Source organism: Hermetia illucens, chromosome 2 (assembly GCF_905115235.1).
Source record: "Hermetia illucens chromosome 2, iHerIll2.2.curated.20191125, whole genome shotgun sequence".
Taxonomy (NCBI): Eukaryota; Metazoa; Arthropoda; class Insecta; order Diptera; family Stratiomyidae; genus Hermetia; species Hermetia illucens.
The window spans coordinates 180,628,798-180,646,302 of NC_051850.1; the positions used below are offsets into that span (position 1 = coordinate 180,628,798).

General features: G+C 43.0%; 1 protein-coding gene across 1 annotated transcript in view; it reads right to left on the reverse strand.

The window, feature by feature from the left end:
- Nucleotides 1-16,859, reverse strand: part of LOC119648962 (lachesin) — a 220,066-nt gene extending 203,207 nt beyond the window's left edge. The window contains exon 1 of the mRNA XM_038050882.1: nucleotides 16,204-16,859. The gene's annotated coding sequence lies outside the window, so the exon portion shown is untranslated. The remainder of the gene's footprint in view (nucleotides 1-16,203) is intronic.
- Between the last annotated feature and the right edge of the window lie 646 nt (nucleotides 16,860-17,505).

Sequence of the window (17,505 nt, forward strand, 5' to 3'; positions counted from 1 at the left end):
GATCGGCGAGTTGACTACATAGTCAAAACTAGCTGCTAAATACCTTGGTTTAATGCTCGACCCGAAGGTGAGTTTCTTTGTGCAATTCAAAGTAGCAGCGGATACGGCTGCAGCTAGAGTCTCGGCTTTGAGTCGGCTATTGCGAATGTTGCGGGCCCATTAGCTACCAGGAGGCGTCACCTTATGGTAACAACGCAGTCCGTTCTGCTCGGAAGTATGGGCTGATACCCTTGGCACGGAGGTGCGTCGTAAGTGCCTTGCTCTAACGTAGATACGTCTGCTTACCGCACTCTCTTAAAACTGGCCGTGATGGCGATCGTGGGTGTGATTTCCGATGTCCTCCTTGGGAACGAACATAAAGCTATCTACAGCCACAATGGCGAATATTTAAGGGAGATGGTTGCACGTGGAAAACGTCAACGCATACTTACCGTGTGGCAACTCTCTTGGCAAAACGAGCCAGGAGACAGATGGACTGCGCGGACTATCGACAATTTAGATCTGTGGCTGAACCGAAAGCATGGTGAAGTTGATTATTTCCTTATCCAACTTCAAAGTGGATCTGGAAGTTTTCATTCCTAACTGTATAGGATTGGGAGGCATTGTCTCCTGATAGTATTTTCAGCAATGGTGTGGTTAACGACGGTGAGTACACCTTTTTCCCTTGTGAACGGTGGAACGGTTTCATCAGCAGTTTTATACAGACAACATTGTGAGAGAGATGCTGAGGAGCGCTGGCAGATGTAGTCAACTTGCGCATTATGTTTGGGCTCTTTTTATTGCGAAGTTTGTGAAAAGAATTTGCGAATTGAAGGCTCCCAAAGCTGGGAGAGCGGGAGGGCTTGCTGAAGTAATATGGGAGGTGTTTAGCTTTTAGTCCAACGGCGTACTGTTGTGGGAATCCAACACTCTACGTGTGAACGCATTCACCTACCCTAGTCCAAAAGAAAAGAATTCCCAACTATTGCGATACTCTCGTTTTAGTTTCTCAGATTTTTGACGCGGTCCCTTGACATTCCCGACCTTGGTTTGGATGGAGCCGCGCACGTGTATGACAAAGGGACACTTCAATGGAGCTGCGCTTGTAAGATCGTGAACTTGGATGACCAAATTCGCCATTTTTCTCAGTTTTGGAATGGCTTTGTTCTCGGGGTTGGGCATGGTATAATTGAATGGTCATTCTTTCTATTCCCAGCTTATTATTACATTTTTTCAACTTGCTTAGTCAGAAGAATCAAGTTGCGAAGCTTCCTTTTTAAATAATTATCGGAGGTGACAGCCTTGCAATTTCTTAAAGGTTTTGTACACTCTTATCATATATTCAGCATTGCATGGACAACTTCATATACTTGGATTATTAGCAGTGGAAATGTTGCAGACCACAGCGAAGTTGAAGTTTTGCAGCAGAATGTGCAGCTCTATCCATCTACCTAACGCTAGCAGTCTATGCTGCTTTGTTTAATGAGTGGAGCCGAGATCTAAAAGGAAATTATAGCTTAGCTCTGACAGGTTAAACAATGGGAATCTACTCCGTAGTCCAGGCCACAAGGGTGAGGCTTTGTAGAGTCATTCTTCCTCCGGGTAAGTTATATCTGCTTGGTCTGATCTGTACTAGGAAAAGATAGAATAATCGATACTTCAATACCGTCATCAGAATAAACTAACATCCCTTTCGAATTCCAGAGAGCACCAGTTCAATGGAAAGTTAATCACATAATTAAATTTTAACCTAGGGTCATTCATCAACATACCAATTACCCCCATTTTCTCAGAATGTTATTGGCCCGAATCCTTTGAAAATTTCACTTGGTTGCAGCCAACATTTGATAGTCAAACAAAATCAGTTTCCATTCTAGATTGGAAACGATCACAATTAAATTGAAATGAATTGAATACTATCGAACTACATTGCAGTTCAACACGATAAATTGGCAGAGAATAGACATTCCAATGAAAATATTTATCTGAAAATTCTAATGAATTTGATTCATAGTAGTGCATTGATTCGTTTTTGGGGGTTGCAGTGTTATCGACATTGAACCAAGTGCATTATCGATTAACCCTTCAGTTATTTATTAGATTTTCATAATTAAATGGAAACTGTCCAAGAAAATGTCTTCTGACATCAATTTCTTATAGAATGAAGTTTGTTCGCTAACCTGAAAAATATACTAATCAAGTTGACTCCTGACTTCTTGAAGGGGCTAAGACAAATGTATGATCATCCCCAGATGATTCAAACAATTTTTTGACTCAATAAAGCTGGAAATCCTAGAAAGTGGTTATTGCGCTTAGTTGCAGAAGACAGTGGGATTCGCACCCACCAAGTTAGGGCTGTTAAACTTATCCGAACGTATCCGCCGAGACCACTTCTCAGTGAGTCTCCAGTTTATGCCAGGACACGTTTGCCGCATAAACGTCTGCTCAGCCCACTTCCAGAAGTCTCTTTAGTATCGCCAATAGTGTGACGAAAACTACTTTGGGGAAAATATGTGTGACGTCGATTTAAATCGTAGTAATGACAATTAGCAATAATTGTATAACAGTGGGCCGAATATTTAGTTAGGATAATTGTTAACAGGAGACTCCAATGCCAGTAAGGAGATCTTGTCAAAGGCGTAAAGTTGTTTTCTAGAAAAGTGTTTCCATGCCTTTCTGGAATATTCCGCGGGGTAACAGCGGACTGTCTGACAGAGGACCGAAGCGAGAAATGTCAAGATGACAAGAAACTCCCGAGTAGACCGTCGGCACGGGGGGAGTCAGATACCCAACTTCCCGCTGACGGCACTCCCGGTTAGAGTGCCTCCCTTTTGGCGACGCAATTCGGCTGCGCGATTCCGACAAGTGGAGGCACCATTTGCGCTGGTAGGCATCATGGTGCACGCCACCAGGTTCAGACAAGCACTCATTTGTCTCGACGAGGCGACAACTGGACTCGTTATAGACATATTGGACGAGTACAGGTACCTTCGCTTGAAGGAGCAGCTAATTCGGCACCTTTCAGTGAGTGAGCAAGCAAAGTTTAATCACTTGCTGAATGAGCTGACGCTAGGTGACCTTCCCCCAGTCATTTACTACAAGAAAGGAAGCAGCTAGGTGGAAATAAGGCCGACTCTAAGCCACTAAAGTCTCTCTGGCTGCAACGACACCCGCAGAGCACTCGCCCCATCTTGGTCTGCGCGGATTCGGCATCGCTAGAAGTGTTGTCCGCTACGGCCGACAAAGTGTACGAGGTGTATCGCCAGGACCCACATCGGCCTCGACAATTTCTTGGTGTTATCGTAAGTACGGAGCTCAAGTGACTAAATGTACCACCGGATGCACGTTTCACGCAATGAAAACTAGGCTTGCTGGGTAATTCGGCTACAGCTACCCAAAACGCAGTACCACGTCGCTTTACAATTTTCAACCCCCTAAGCTGACATCGCTTCCTAGTCCAAACGGGCGCTGATGTGTCGGTTCTTCCTGTATTCCGTCCGAAGACCCTAAATCCGCAAAACCTACGACTAGCCGCCGCGAACTCTTCTCCCATCCGCACCTAAGCCTTTAGGCAGGTGGACGTGAATCTCATACTGTGTCGAACGTTTTCGTGACGTTTCTTTCTGGCGGATGTTAGCATTCCCATATTAGGCGCAGACTTCCTGTGCCACTATAGGCTGATGGTGGACTGCCAGAACAAGGCTTTGACATCACAGACGTCAGGGAAAATTACCACGTGCCAAAATGAAACTCTTTCGATAATTTTCAAGGGCCTTACTGACCATCGCACTCCTCAGAAAATATAGCAACATTACTACGGAAAGTAGTTAAGCATGATGTGCAGCACCAGATCAACACTACCGGCTCTCCAATCTTCTTAAAAGTGTGTCCACTTTGACCCCAAAATCTTGCTGTTGCAAAGAAATAGTCTGAAGATTAGATAAAACGGGGTATCTTCAGACCATCCAATAGCTATTGCTTTTCACGACTTAATTTGGTCCCTAGGCGAAACGGCGAATGGCGATCACTAGGAGATTATAGGCATCTGAACGCTCAGAGAGTTCCAAACCGATATCCCATTCCACTCATCCATGACTTTGAGCCAGCGCTTACGTACTGTCGTGTTTTTACGACCTTGGATCTAGCCAAGGCGTACCACCAAAATTCCTGTCGCTCCCGCAGACACTCCGAAAACGGCTATCTGCACATCTTTCGGACTCTTCGAGGTCATTAGGATGACTTTCGGCTTACGCAACGCGGCGCAGACCTTCCAGAGATTCATCCACTTCGTCTTACGAAATTTGAACTTTTGTTTCGTCTACATGGATGATATTTTGGTCGCTTCCTCTTCAGAATCTGAGCACTTGGAAAATCTCCAGTGCATTATTCAACGTCTCCTTGAGACTGCACCTTGAGAAAACGCAGATTCCTCCAGAGACAGGTAAAATTTCTCGGCCACTTTATAACCCCTGACGGTATCCAACCTGACCCAGACAAGGTTGAGACAACAAAGAGGTTTTCACTATCAAACACGGTAAAGGATCTGCGAAGTTTCTTGGATATGTTAAACTTCTATCGTCGTTTCTTGCCCAAGGCCACTCATCACCAATTAATCCTGAACGTCTACTTGTCCGGGCCCAAAACTAAAGACTACCGCGAGGTTGCATGGTCTGCTGAGGCCGTCCATGCGTTTGAGTTGGTCAAACAACAACTTGTTGATGCAACACCGCTGGCATTTCCTCAGCCAAATGTACCTTTAATTGTGTTTGTCAATGCCCCAGATACAGCATAGGCGCCGGTCTTTACCAACGGGTGAATCAAATCTGGCAACCGTTGAGCTAATTTTCAAAAAAGTCCTACGCAACTATAGCGTTTACTCGCCGTGGGTTACTCGCCGCGTACTTCGCCACAAAATACTTTCGATTCTCCCCAGGCCGTTCACCATGTTCACGCACCACAAATCCCTTATTTTCGCTCTTAGACAAAATTCAAGTAGTTTCCTATTTTCTATATGCGAAACCTCAGATTAGGGGCCCAGACCATTAATTCTAGCCAATTTTCGCAGGGAGGTATTTAAAACAATACACGATCTTGGGTATTCAGACATCGGGACGACGAACCGGTTAGTCACTGGTAAATACTTCTACAGGATAGTATTCTACAAGTACGTTCGAAAGGATGTAGGTGTATTCCCTAGGTCAACCAAGGGCTTCCATAATATCGATCTTGACATCATCGGCCCTTTGCGACACGCACACGGATTCAAGTATTGCCTCATAATCATCGACACCGAGGTCCTCTGTCGAGAGTAGATTCCGTGCTGTGGTGTTACAGCCATCATCACCACGGACCAGTGAATGCAATTCGAACCTACTCTTTTTACGTAGGTAGGAAAGCTCCTTGGCTTCAAATGGCATAGAACCACTGCATACTATCCACAGTCGAATGGTATACTGGAATCTTGGCACGGGACGATGAAGGCCGCCTTAATGGCTCGTGACGATCTGCGGTTCTTGCCTTTCATCCTCTTCAGCCCCCGTACAACCCATCGAGAGGAACCCCGCAGAGATCGTGTACGGAGAGAATCTGCGCCTCCCCGCCGACCCTGTGCTGGATATCAGAACAGGGTTAGATGACTCAGTAATACTGCGTCTTTCTTAGGGATGCGGTTTTGAAGCTGTGAATCTACCTTCCTGACACGCACCAAGGGAGGTCAACACCTGCAGGGACCTCGAGACATATTCACGGGTCCTCATTCAGGTGGACGCTCCTCGGAGGCTGCTGTAACCAACATACGAAGGCCTCTTTAGAGTTTTGCAACGAGGTGAGCTCGTTCAAGCGACGTCCGAGGCGGGCCGAAGTAGATGTCTTTGCCAAGGCCGAAGACTTCTTCGAAAAAACGCCCACGAAACGTCAGATTCGCCGGCAACCCCCACGCGGCTGGTTTGCTTCGCTGCACCCGTCTGATTTCAGCTGGGGTGGAGTAATATGGCGGCACATCGGAGGCCCGAACCTAAACGTCACCGCGAATTTGCCTCTACCACCGCATTGAACGGCCGTGGAAACAGCTGACGGCTTGACAGAAGACCGAAGCAAGAGATGTCGAGATGGCAAGAAGCTCTCGAGTATACCGTCGGCGCGTTGCCAGTTAAATACTTGAGTTTATCATGAGAAAGGTCGCGAAAAACGGCTTTTCTTATTTTACATTAAAGTTATAGAACGTCTAGTGCTACGCAATCGAGTGTTATGAGTCTATGTAAAGCAAGAGCGTGACAATAGGAATAGGAATAAGGGTTTTGAAATTTACTTGTTTTCCAACTAGATTTTCAATTAATTGCAATTTTCCGCCTAGTGTTTAGAAGAATTGTGGGCCTTTACAGACCCAAGCTCCTACTCACTCTCTTAAAACTCCTCCAAGCCCGAAATCTTTAAACTTATCTAAAGCAGATTGTTGCAATTCATAAATTAAACATTTCGACAAAGTCTCGTTCCTAATGAAATCAATCTCCTTGTGCGGGATTTGCTTGATAGCTTCTGATAACCACTATACTGAGCTCAGCCATTTCACCCATACTCGTCTTAATACATTCCGGGTTGACGGCAGGCAAACTTCGTATTTTACTTTCTCCAGAGAATTTCTCCGCTATCGCGGTCCTTGCTGACATACACCGGATGTCGGATATTATGAACTCTTCCACGTTAAATCCTACTATGATGCAGAGCATTCAAAATCGACCTAGAACCAATTTAAATTTTAATTAATGTAAATAATATTGGATGCCGAAGACAAGTCAGGCAGAGGTTTATAGTGTTACGGAGGAAATTTAATAATTCACTAATTAATTGAGATGGGGCGCAGACAGAAGTTGCTCGCAACGTCCTGAAGCATTGTCTTGAGCTGATCGAATTTTTGCAATAAATATTTGCAGAATCAATTGTGTTTGCATGAATACTTTTTGCTTATGAATATTTCATTGAATTCAGAGCTGAAAAATCCATGAATCCATGAGTATACGTTGTGGAGAGAGTGGAGCTCAAAAAATACAATGGGTCCGCAAGATGATTTCAAATCATCAAGTGGAATATTCTGAAATATTCTGAATAGCTTTGAATGTGGAGTTGAGATTTTGTAAAAAGAGGAACAAAATTAAATTTAAATAAGATGGAGGGAGGGTGGACTCCAATGGCTTTAAAGTCCTCCATCGTCTAGTTCCGTAAAATAAGATGAGTAATTTCACAAATGTATGTCCTCATTGAAATGGTATCGACAGATACTTTAATTGAATTATTCAGCGTCGTAGCCTACATTCAACATGCTATGGTTAATTTGTGGTGTCATTTAGCAGTCAACGTAATACGAGCTCGAAAATCACTTGTTATCTCCAATAACAACTTCATTATCCTAATTTCCAGTCCCCTATACCATCCACGTATATATACGCCTACTCTACTCAAGAAAGTTTCAATATCGTCCTATATCGTCAGTAAATTGTAGTGTTGAAATGTCAGATGGGAAATATTTGAAAGCGACTACCCACGTAGATATAACCGCACCTCCCTATATGAAAGAAAGCAAAAGTACTTAATAACACAAGCTCCCTGCAGAGTACATACAATCCATATTTTGATATAAGAAGATGGTAGTCCTTAAAAACTTTCTAGAGATCTTCTTGAAAAAAGATAAATTATTAATCGTTCAGTCCCATATAAGAAACGCTAGTCAGTGCACTCGAAGCTCGATAATGATATCTTGATTAGTTGATTTGTTACATCCCCCCCCCCCCCATTGCACTCTGAATTGTTTAGCGCGACCGGCTGATCGAGAGACAACTGATGGACAGAGGAGATCATTTTTGGTTCTGATTTCGGACTTGCGAGAATTGGGGATGATTTGACAGTTGTGCTGTTCTTTGTGTCGACAAACAAGGAGGAGGATTTTGACCGCGGGAAACCATACTTGAAAGTGAAAGAAGTGGATCAAACGCGCGGGATTTTAGTATAGTAAATTTTAATACTGCAAAAATATATATTATTAACTGTTTTTGAACAAATATCATAACGGAGGCCTAGGCACCATGTGCGCGTAGTACCATGATTTTTACCAGATTTTTCGGTAGGGTAATCTCTAAAAACGGGTCCTTGGAACTTTCATCCCCTTTTGGTTTTCCGAACTCCTCTCCTTGAAAGCTGATATCAGCTTTGAAATATACTAATCGAGACCTTTCCAATGATACCCCACATGAATACATTCAGTTAAAAAAATGTTGTTCCCCTCCTTTAGGTATATTGGGACTTCCCCTTAAGTTTAACGTGCAGCAATGTAATTCAACGTATGTTCCCATCCTCCTACCAAATTTCATGTCAATCGGTACACTCGTTTCTAAGAAAAGTGCATGTAACAGGCAGACAGTGAACCAACTTTAATACAGCAAATCCTGATTAGACTCCCTTAGGAGAGCGGTGAAGAAGCTCAACCCTAACCACTAATCCAATTGTCGGACGGCAGCCGAGAAAGGTTCAATCTTTGCTCAACACTGGCGTGTTTCAACCAACCCAACCCACCAACCGATTTGTTTGAAAGTTTCCGTGGTTTTAAGATTCTTGCCAAAAAGAGTCCTGATTTCGAGCTTGTTATGGACAAAATAAACCAAGAACTGACAAGATCTTCAATCATTCAACTGACACATATTTAACGAAGTCTTGGGCCTTGTTTACTCTCCGAAATGTTGAAAATTGTCGGAAGTAATGATTATCCTGAAAGAAGGCAAAGGTCCTACGCTTGTCAATTGGATGGAACAGTTGAACACGTTCATCGGTTGGCTTCCGAGCAAAGCTGTGTTTTGGCAGGTAGAAAGTACCTAATTTTCCAAGTGGAGTACAAAGTGCTGACATATAAAGCAGCGGTAAAGCCAATCTGGACTTAGGGTGCACAACTTTGGGGATTTGTTCTCACATTCGGCATCGAAATCCTTTAAAGAATGCAGTGTAAAATATTGAGAACCATCACTTTCGCAACGTGGTTTGTAAGGAGTCCCATTTGGGCTTTTCGGAATATAAACTCTTCCTTCTATAAAACAATGGCAACGGTATTATATTACTACCAAATCCTATCTTCGCTACCACGTTGTGATCGCTAGGAGTCCTACCTTAATCAGAAATTGCAGACGGAGAAGGATGAAGGCGGACCTCCGCGCATCAAAACGGGACAAATTGTGCCAACTAGTCCTCCACGTTGCGGGTTGGTTAGAGCTGGAAAACCTATACAGAAAATCAAGGTTATGAAGCCCCGGAAGGAGTGTCGGACAGGATGGATTTTACAAAGATGAACCCGGCAACCATAATGGAATAGCGATTCGCGCATTTTCTTAAGGAACCAGCGCTTCCTTTACAGACGGAATGCTGTTCAGCAGCTAGCCCATGCCCTGTCACAATATAAGGTTGATGCAACAGCGTTGCAAGAGATGCGGACCAGGGCCGTTCTCCTAGGGAAGAGCAACTACACCATATGTTATAGCGGCCATCCAGTAAACCATGTGCTCGGAGGAGGTTTCCTAGTCAGCCAAAAAATGAAACCTTATATTATCGGCCTTAGGAACATGAACGAAAGGCTATGTTCTTTGTGCGTGCGGGGAAAATTTAGAAAGGCAAGCCTCAGGGGAAGCTGCAGAGTCGGAGGAGGATACCTTCTACGAAGTAGTTGAGCAGATCCTCGAAGCCTGCCTTAAGTATGATATCAAAATCATACTTAGAAATTTCAACAGTCAAGTAGATACCATAACCCATATTCAGGCTATAGGTTGACTTCCATAGCTTACATAATGATTCCAATGGTATCGGATTACGAATTATTCAGTTAGAAGTATCGCACGGAATGATTGTTGGAAGTACCTGGTTTATCCGGAAAGCGGTCTACAAACATACGTGGACCTTTCCAGAATGTACCAGTTTCAACCAAATTGACGACCTGTTCGTTGAACGTCAACACCTGTCAGCCTTGATGAATGTAAGAACATATGGGGGGAGGCGAATATAGACTCGGAACATTATCTCGTTGGCACAGTGCTCCGAGTTCGAATTAGGACACCATCTACTGAAGCCATTCACAATAAAGGCCTCCATAATACCCCACAAGAGGGAAATGGATGCCACAACAACCGCAGCTAACAGATGTCCTGGAGATGAAGCATCAACTAATGATCTTTACAATCAACTGAAGAGCGTTATCATTAATATACTTACAGACATACTTGGCCGCAGCCGTAAAAAAGGTCATAAAGGCTGATTCACCGACGAATGCAAGGTAGCAACAGAACAGAAGAATGCCGCATACCGGGCAATGCTGCTCTGCCAAAGAACGCGGGTATGCGCGGAGACTTATCACGAACCCCGTCGAGCGGGCAAGCGACTTCACAGGTGGAAAAAGGAACGCTGGAAGAACCAACAGATCTGTGAACTCGAAAAGTACAGGCAGGAACCGCACCTGGTCCGTAAGTTTTATCAACATATCAACAGGATGAAACTGTATACACCTCGGTGATCATCCTGCCGAGACAAAGAGGGAAATCTGATTTCCGACCAATGGCCATATTTGATCGATAGGTTGAGTACTTTGATGAACTGCTCAACAACGAAAATATCGGCGAGTTAATGACCCCATACGCCCAGAACAAAAATGGGCGCCCATACCAACGAGGCTTCATCCCAAGCAAATCAGCAACAGATCAGATCTTCTCTCTACGGCAGGCGATGGAAACACTGCTGCAATGTGGCCATCAGTTGGACTATCATATAAAACTGTACTGATAACACTGATTAGCTTGACCCTGGCCAAGGCCAGAGATACGGATCAGGATCGCTCTCGAGACCATTCGACATAAACAATGGTCTAAGACAAGGGGATGGCCTATCATGCATTCTTTTTAGCCGAGCCCTCCAAAAAGCTATCAAAAAGTTCAATGTGCCGATTGAAGTGCGAGAGGAACCAGCCTCGTCAAGTCTATCCATAATGGCCACAATATCAACTGTGGGAAGAACAACTGCACAGTCTACTTTCATCCAGATCGAGCGGGCCGGGCGTGATCTTAGGTTGCACAATATTTTTTTTTTTGGGGTAGGGTAGGTGAATGCATTTACGCACACAGTGTTGGACCCCCGATTCGGTACGTCGTCGGACTACCAACTAAACACCTCCCCATCGTCAGAGAGCTAGCCTAGAACCGTTTGTCACATTACTTCTGGTTAGTCCCCGAACTCTCCCGCCTTGCGGAGCCTTCAAATCAGGGAATTTCTTTCACCAACGGGAGGGGAGAGGAGGAAGGGAACTGTCAGTTCAAGGAACCCCCTGCCATCCGGCTCCTCCACCCGTCGAATTCTATCTTCTTAGCAACGAGAAGGACCCGAACGTAATGCGCAACACGGTTCTACCTGTCAGCAGTCCTCAGCATCTCTTCCACAATGTTGTCTGGAGAGAGATCCCCTGTGTTTAAATAGAGCTGCTGACGAACCCCATCCCACCTTCCATAAGAAAAAAAAGGTTGCACAATAATGAAAACAAGATGATGAACATGGTGGCAACGTTAATGACCAAATATAAAAACGTAGAAAATCGCATTGGCCAAATGAGAACAATAAAGATAAGAGACTACAACTTTGCGACCGTTGATAAGTTGTCCTATCTAGGGTTGAAAATCACGACCGACAACAGCGACGACGATGACTTACACGATAGCTTCTAACAACTGTTGCGCTCAAAAAGCCTCACCATAGGGTCAAAGTTCTTCCTGAATGAGACAATGATCTTACCAGTCCTTATATGGGTTCTTAGCAAGAAAAATTGCGATAGGCCCCGTTCGAAAGAAGAATTCTCTGAAAAATTGTTGGTCCAATACATGACGATTCCCTGGCTTATATACTGATCAAATCTATGATACCATGACCTGACAAGCCTGGTTGTGGATAAAATCAGGCTAAATAGGTTACGGTGGTCGGGTTATTCAATCTATATGGGCGAGGATGACGTTGCAGATCCTGTCTCAGATGGAACCATGGCGTGGGCCAGGACGCTAGACAGCTTTTAGGAATATCGAATTGGTGGATCTTGGCGCAAAACCGGGATGTCTGGAGTTCCTTATTAACATAGGCCTAGACTGGACACCGGTTGTTGCACCGTTGTTGACGATTATATTTTTTGGGGCTTTATATGGGTGTGCTGCAAAGAACTGAAATGAGAACCTTGTGGATGATAGGAAGATAAGCAATTAGTTGACATATCGAAGGGCAAGGGATGCTCCTTAAGAATAAGATAAATTGTCTCTTAGGTGAAAAATGGTGGAACTAGATTCCTATGATGAAGAGTGATCGCCACTGTTAGCCGAAAGCCCCAAACCTACGTCAGGACTTATCTGTGGCATGCCATCGTGATACACTTGTCTGACACAATTTCGAATGGAGAACTTCATCCGCATATGGGCCAGATGCCCAAATAAGGTCTTTTTCGGGATGAACAAGAATGGTGCAACTATGAGTTGCACAATATCTACGATATCTCAGATGTTGGGAAAATATTTCTTTGAGACGAAGGCCGAGGAAAAACTAATGGAAGAAGAAGATTGTTATTAGTTCTTTAAGGATCAATATGACAATGGGATCATTGCAGTGAATTGCAATGCTACCGAGAAGTCGACGCCATAGTAACTGCAACTATGCTGCTCTGTATATTTTTATATTACTGGAGAGAACGTTTCATTTTAATCTTGAATGTCTTCACCACCAGTTACGAAAAAAATCATTGACCAATGCAAAGACCACAAACATGACTTCATATACCAAGCGCGGAGCGACAATGTCATCTTCAAAGGGAGAGGTTCTCATTAAAACTAAGTGAAAGTAGATGTTCCAAAATGTTCGTCGAAAAAATGTTGTTTCTGTAAAATATATGAAAAATGTGGCTAAAATATTTATAAGCCGTGGTTATAAATAATTTATATTGGTTACCTACTTTTAATCAGGCGGTGCTTCAGAGACAATTATAAGCCTACACCACCGCAAAGAAGAACACAAACATCCATGACGAACAGGGATTCGAACCCAGGATAACGAAAAAGAGAGCTTGGCGCTCAACCCGCTCGCTCAGCGCTGGTCCTGTAGCTCGGATTTTTTTAAAACAAGCGATACCTTCATTCACCTCCGCGCTTCAGGTGCTGCCTCCTTATAGGTGTTCTTAGTGTAGCAAGACCATCGCAGATGGCCAACACGTGATTTCGGCCCGACTTATATAATTCACAAAATCTATGATTATATGAACGAGAAAATTCTTTTTCCCTAACTGGAATGAAACTCATTTAGTTATGGATAATTTCGAAAATTACGATTGTGAATTTGCAAAGGACCTGACTTCATCACGTCTGAGCCCTGGAAAGCAAAAAGCGGGGACATTACACTAGGGCTTAGTGAATTCTTTAATCAGGTAGAACACCATCTGACTGGCAAGAAGGTACCAAAGTTGCAATATGGAAAAAAAAGGTAGTCCAGCAGAATGTTACCTTCCGATTCGATTACTTTTCTATACTATAAAGACTTGTTTGAAACCATTCTTCACAGCCGTATTCGCCAAAACGTTGAAATAACCGTGAATCAAGCTGAACAGCGAAACTACTGACGGACTGACTGAGAAACACCGTGAGAAGCATCGTCCTCTCTATATTGCATTTCTTGATCTAGAGAAAGCGTTTGACCGTGTGCGATACCAACTCATCTGGTATGTTCTACGACAATACTTAGTGCCAGAAGAACTGAGTTCAATTGTTATGCCACTATCCAAAAAGTAAAGTTCGAAGTATGGGGGTATACCAAACCGCTTCGTGGCTCTGTTGGTGTTCATCAAAGAAGCGCCCTCTCATCACTCCTCTTTGTTCTTGTTATGAACGCCGCGACTCGGGACATCCAACGTCCAGCGTCCTATACACTTCTTTATGTAGATGATGTTTTCCTGGACTCTAATAGCAAAAATGGTCTCGAGCAACTTATCCAAAAATGGAATGATCGCCTTATGCAACACGGTCTCAGATTTAGTCTGAATAAAACTGAGTTTTTGACGATCAATCCCCATGAAACAGGCACATTCAGTGTCAGCGGTAGTGACCTGAATGACTTCGAGATTGCATCCAGATCAGGCATTTGATAGAGCTAAATGGCAAAACCGATCACGACGAGACGACCCCGCTTGTGAACGGGACAAAGGCTGAAGAAAAAGAGGAAGATGTATTGAAAGGAAAGGTTCAAAGAAAGTGGTCAAGGGGGATACCACGCAGAGATTGGTAGCGTTCCGTTAACACAGACAGTAAAGCGATTCTAAGATTTGCAAACACGAGGTCGCGATCGTAGGATCGATCCAATTTGGACAATATTTTTTGGAAACGAAGGCCAGATTCAGAACGAAAGGGTGGAAGAAGATCACTGTATTTTTTGAGCATCAATGTGACAATGAAAATGACGCAACTATGCTGTTCCGCTTATTTTTCTATTACTGGAAAGAACGTTTCAATTTGTCCTATCCTAAAAGCTTGACCACCAGGTACGAAAAAACCATTGACCAATGCCAACACCACAAACATGATTTCATGTAGAAAGGAAAGAGCCTGAATGCAATCTTCCAAAATTAGTTGAAAAGGACAAGTTTCCATTAAAACTAGTTTAAAATAGTTCTGCCAAAAGTTTTGTTAAAAAAAAATTGCTTAAACATTTATAAGCGATGGCTATGAATGAATTAAGCTGTTTGCCTACTTTTCAACAAGGAGGGCTTCAGTGTCATTACCATCAAAATTAATGGTGTGTAAATTCTTAGCCCGTATTACCACAAAGACGAATACAAACATCCATGACGAACGGAGATTCGAACCCGAGGTACTGCTGTGGTCGTGTACCCCGGACTTTTTTACAACAAGGCGGTAGCTTCGTTCAGCTCCATTCATCAGGTGCAACCTTCGCGTTGGTGCTACTAGAAAGACCATCCCAGATAGCTATCACGATTGTCTTTAGTTTCGTTCTTACTGGTATGACCTGTCTTAGTGTAGTGGTTATCTACTTGACGTATGTTTGCAAACAAGCACCACATTACTTCCAAAAATTGGGATGATATTTATTCTGAAATTTGATTATTCTTAAATAAGAGGGGCGACACAAATCAGAAATAATTTACTCCTTGATTACCAGTGTATGTTTAGAAAAAAACATGATACTGCTAAGCAAGCCTCCAGCATAATTTCTGAATCAAGGCTTGGATGAGCTATGACACGAACGTCTGAGTTACTAAACCAAAATTTGACGCTTTGCCAAAATTTATTATTCCCTGGAATGCCTTCTTACTGACAGTAAATTTTGGAAAAAGTAATAAAGTCTTGGTTAAGCAACGAGTTCTGGAATCGTCCTTTTCTCAGCTAAATTATCTACAAATATCTGATATTCTTGAAGTATTTTTCAGTATCCCTTTCATGCACATAATACATTTCTGCGTAACTTTAGGAATATAAGCTTAAGAGAAGGTTAAGAGATTATAGGACACCCAGTCGAGGTACTTTCTTAGACATGCCTAAGAACCTCGTCTAATAGCATTACATATGCCCAAATTTATGCAGATCAACGACAGATGTCTAAGCGATAAGTTCCAGGAGAAACTCTGACCTTTCCATAAAGACTACCAAATAAAAATGATCCATAAAAGTCAGTACGGAGTAACTGTTGAACTGCTGATGAAGCCCAACCCAAGGTTTTCCAGCTTCAAACCTATGCCAACTTATATGTACGTGACTTAGGAAAGGAGAGAAAACCCCGTAGCACGTAAAAATTTACACTGTAAACCTCCACAATCTTCTTACCATAAACTACGAGAAAAGTGCAGATATTTGACGAGATACACCAGGGGGGATACCTCCAGATTCGGGAAACCTGAACATGTCCTTCTAAATCTAAGTACTTAAGTTCTATTAAATGTGTCATATGTAGTACGTGAGAAGATATTCAGTCCAAAAATAATAACGAAAAAATTTCCAGAGATTTATTTTCTGAGTCCTTTCATGCTTAACTCAGTTGGGGTGACAATCTTAGGGAAGCAGTTCATTACACAGGACCAATTCTAATATCCTTGATTGTTCCAAGCATAAGCTTCAACTACTGAAGGAAAATCTATCTAAAACCATTTACTTTCATTTTACCAAACTTGTCACTGACCTACGACGATCCATACATATTTCAACCGTAATCAGCAAACAAATCACTTAACTTCTCAAACTTGACACGAACAGGAGTCACTTAACTTTTTGCCATCCTCCACCAACTATCACAGCAGATATATATCTTGAATCTTTCTTATCTTTTGCATTAATAATTAATACACAGGACATCAGCAATTCACAGAAACTTCAACCAACACATTCACGTCTAACTGACTTTGCGGCACATGCATAATATATGCACATCTATATCCTGAATCCTTCTAGATACTACGCCGAAGGGCTCGAATTTTTCGCCCGAAATCGCATTCCGTTACATGATGTTACCATACTATATCCATCTTCTACACAATTCAAAACAAACCAAAAAAAAGATACATCTGAATTACCGTTACAAATGTAGATATTTCTTAGTCCTTTTAACCGACAAAACGCGTCTATTTCCGGCGCCTTTTTAGAAACAACTGAAAACATTTACTTGAATTTTCCGAAACATACGGACGAAACGACGAACATTGGGCCGTCACGAAACAAAAACGATGGCATCAAAGTTATCCTTTTGCAGAGTGGAGCTGGCACACGGAAAAAAGGATAACAAAATACACTAATACACTAGCCTATGCGAGCCTATCTTTTATAGACCAGACTGTTAGGTTGCCTGTATCCAACGTTCTAGGCTGACTCCGTGGCACAGGGACACGACATTATGCAAGGAGGAGTTGGCACTAAACAACAGGCGAAAATGTTTCCGAAATGTATTCTTACGACGAAATGTGTATCCTTTTTGGTGGAACTTTCGCAGTCATGCAGACGAGCTGCATGACTTTTGCATTTTCCGGGAGCTTTTGCTACGTTGCCTTTCCGCCGGCATCCAGGGAAATTCATTCGAAATTCAGGTGCACCCCCCTGGCTATGGGGAAATTGTGGGGTACGTGAGAGTACCCTCGAAAATCAAAGGACACAGTAGGCATGCGTCGCATGGCAGTCACGTGGATTCTGATTTTTGTAAACATTTGATTCGAGGACTACTTGCTTCGGAGGATTCCCACGTTGATTTTCATATCTCGCTCAGGACACAGAAATATGAGAGGGATTAGACCGACTGAAGGTAACATTTACTTGAATCGGCAGATGTAAGGCTCGGATTAGGGTGGGCTTCGAGCGAATGACCTGGGGTCCTTGATGGGTTAGGTAGCTACCGGAATATTTGATGGAAATTGGAGGAAGTTTGTTTTTGGTGTGAAGCTTATTGACACCGACAAGAGAAAACTTATTAGACTGTTGCAGTATTTGATTATTA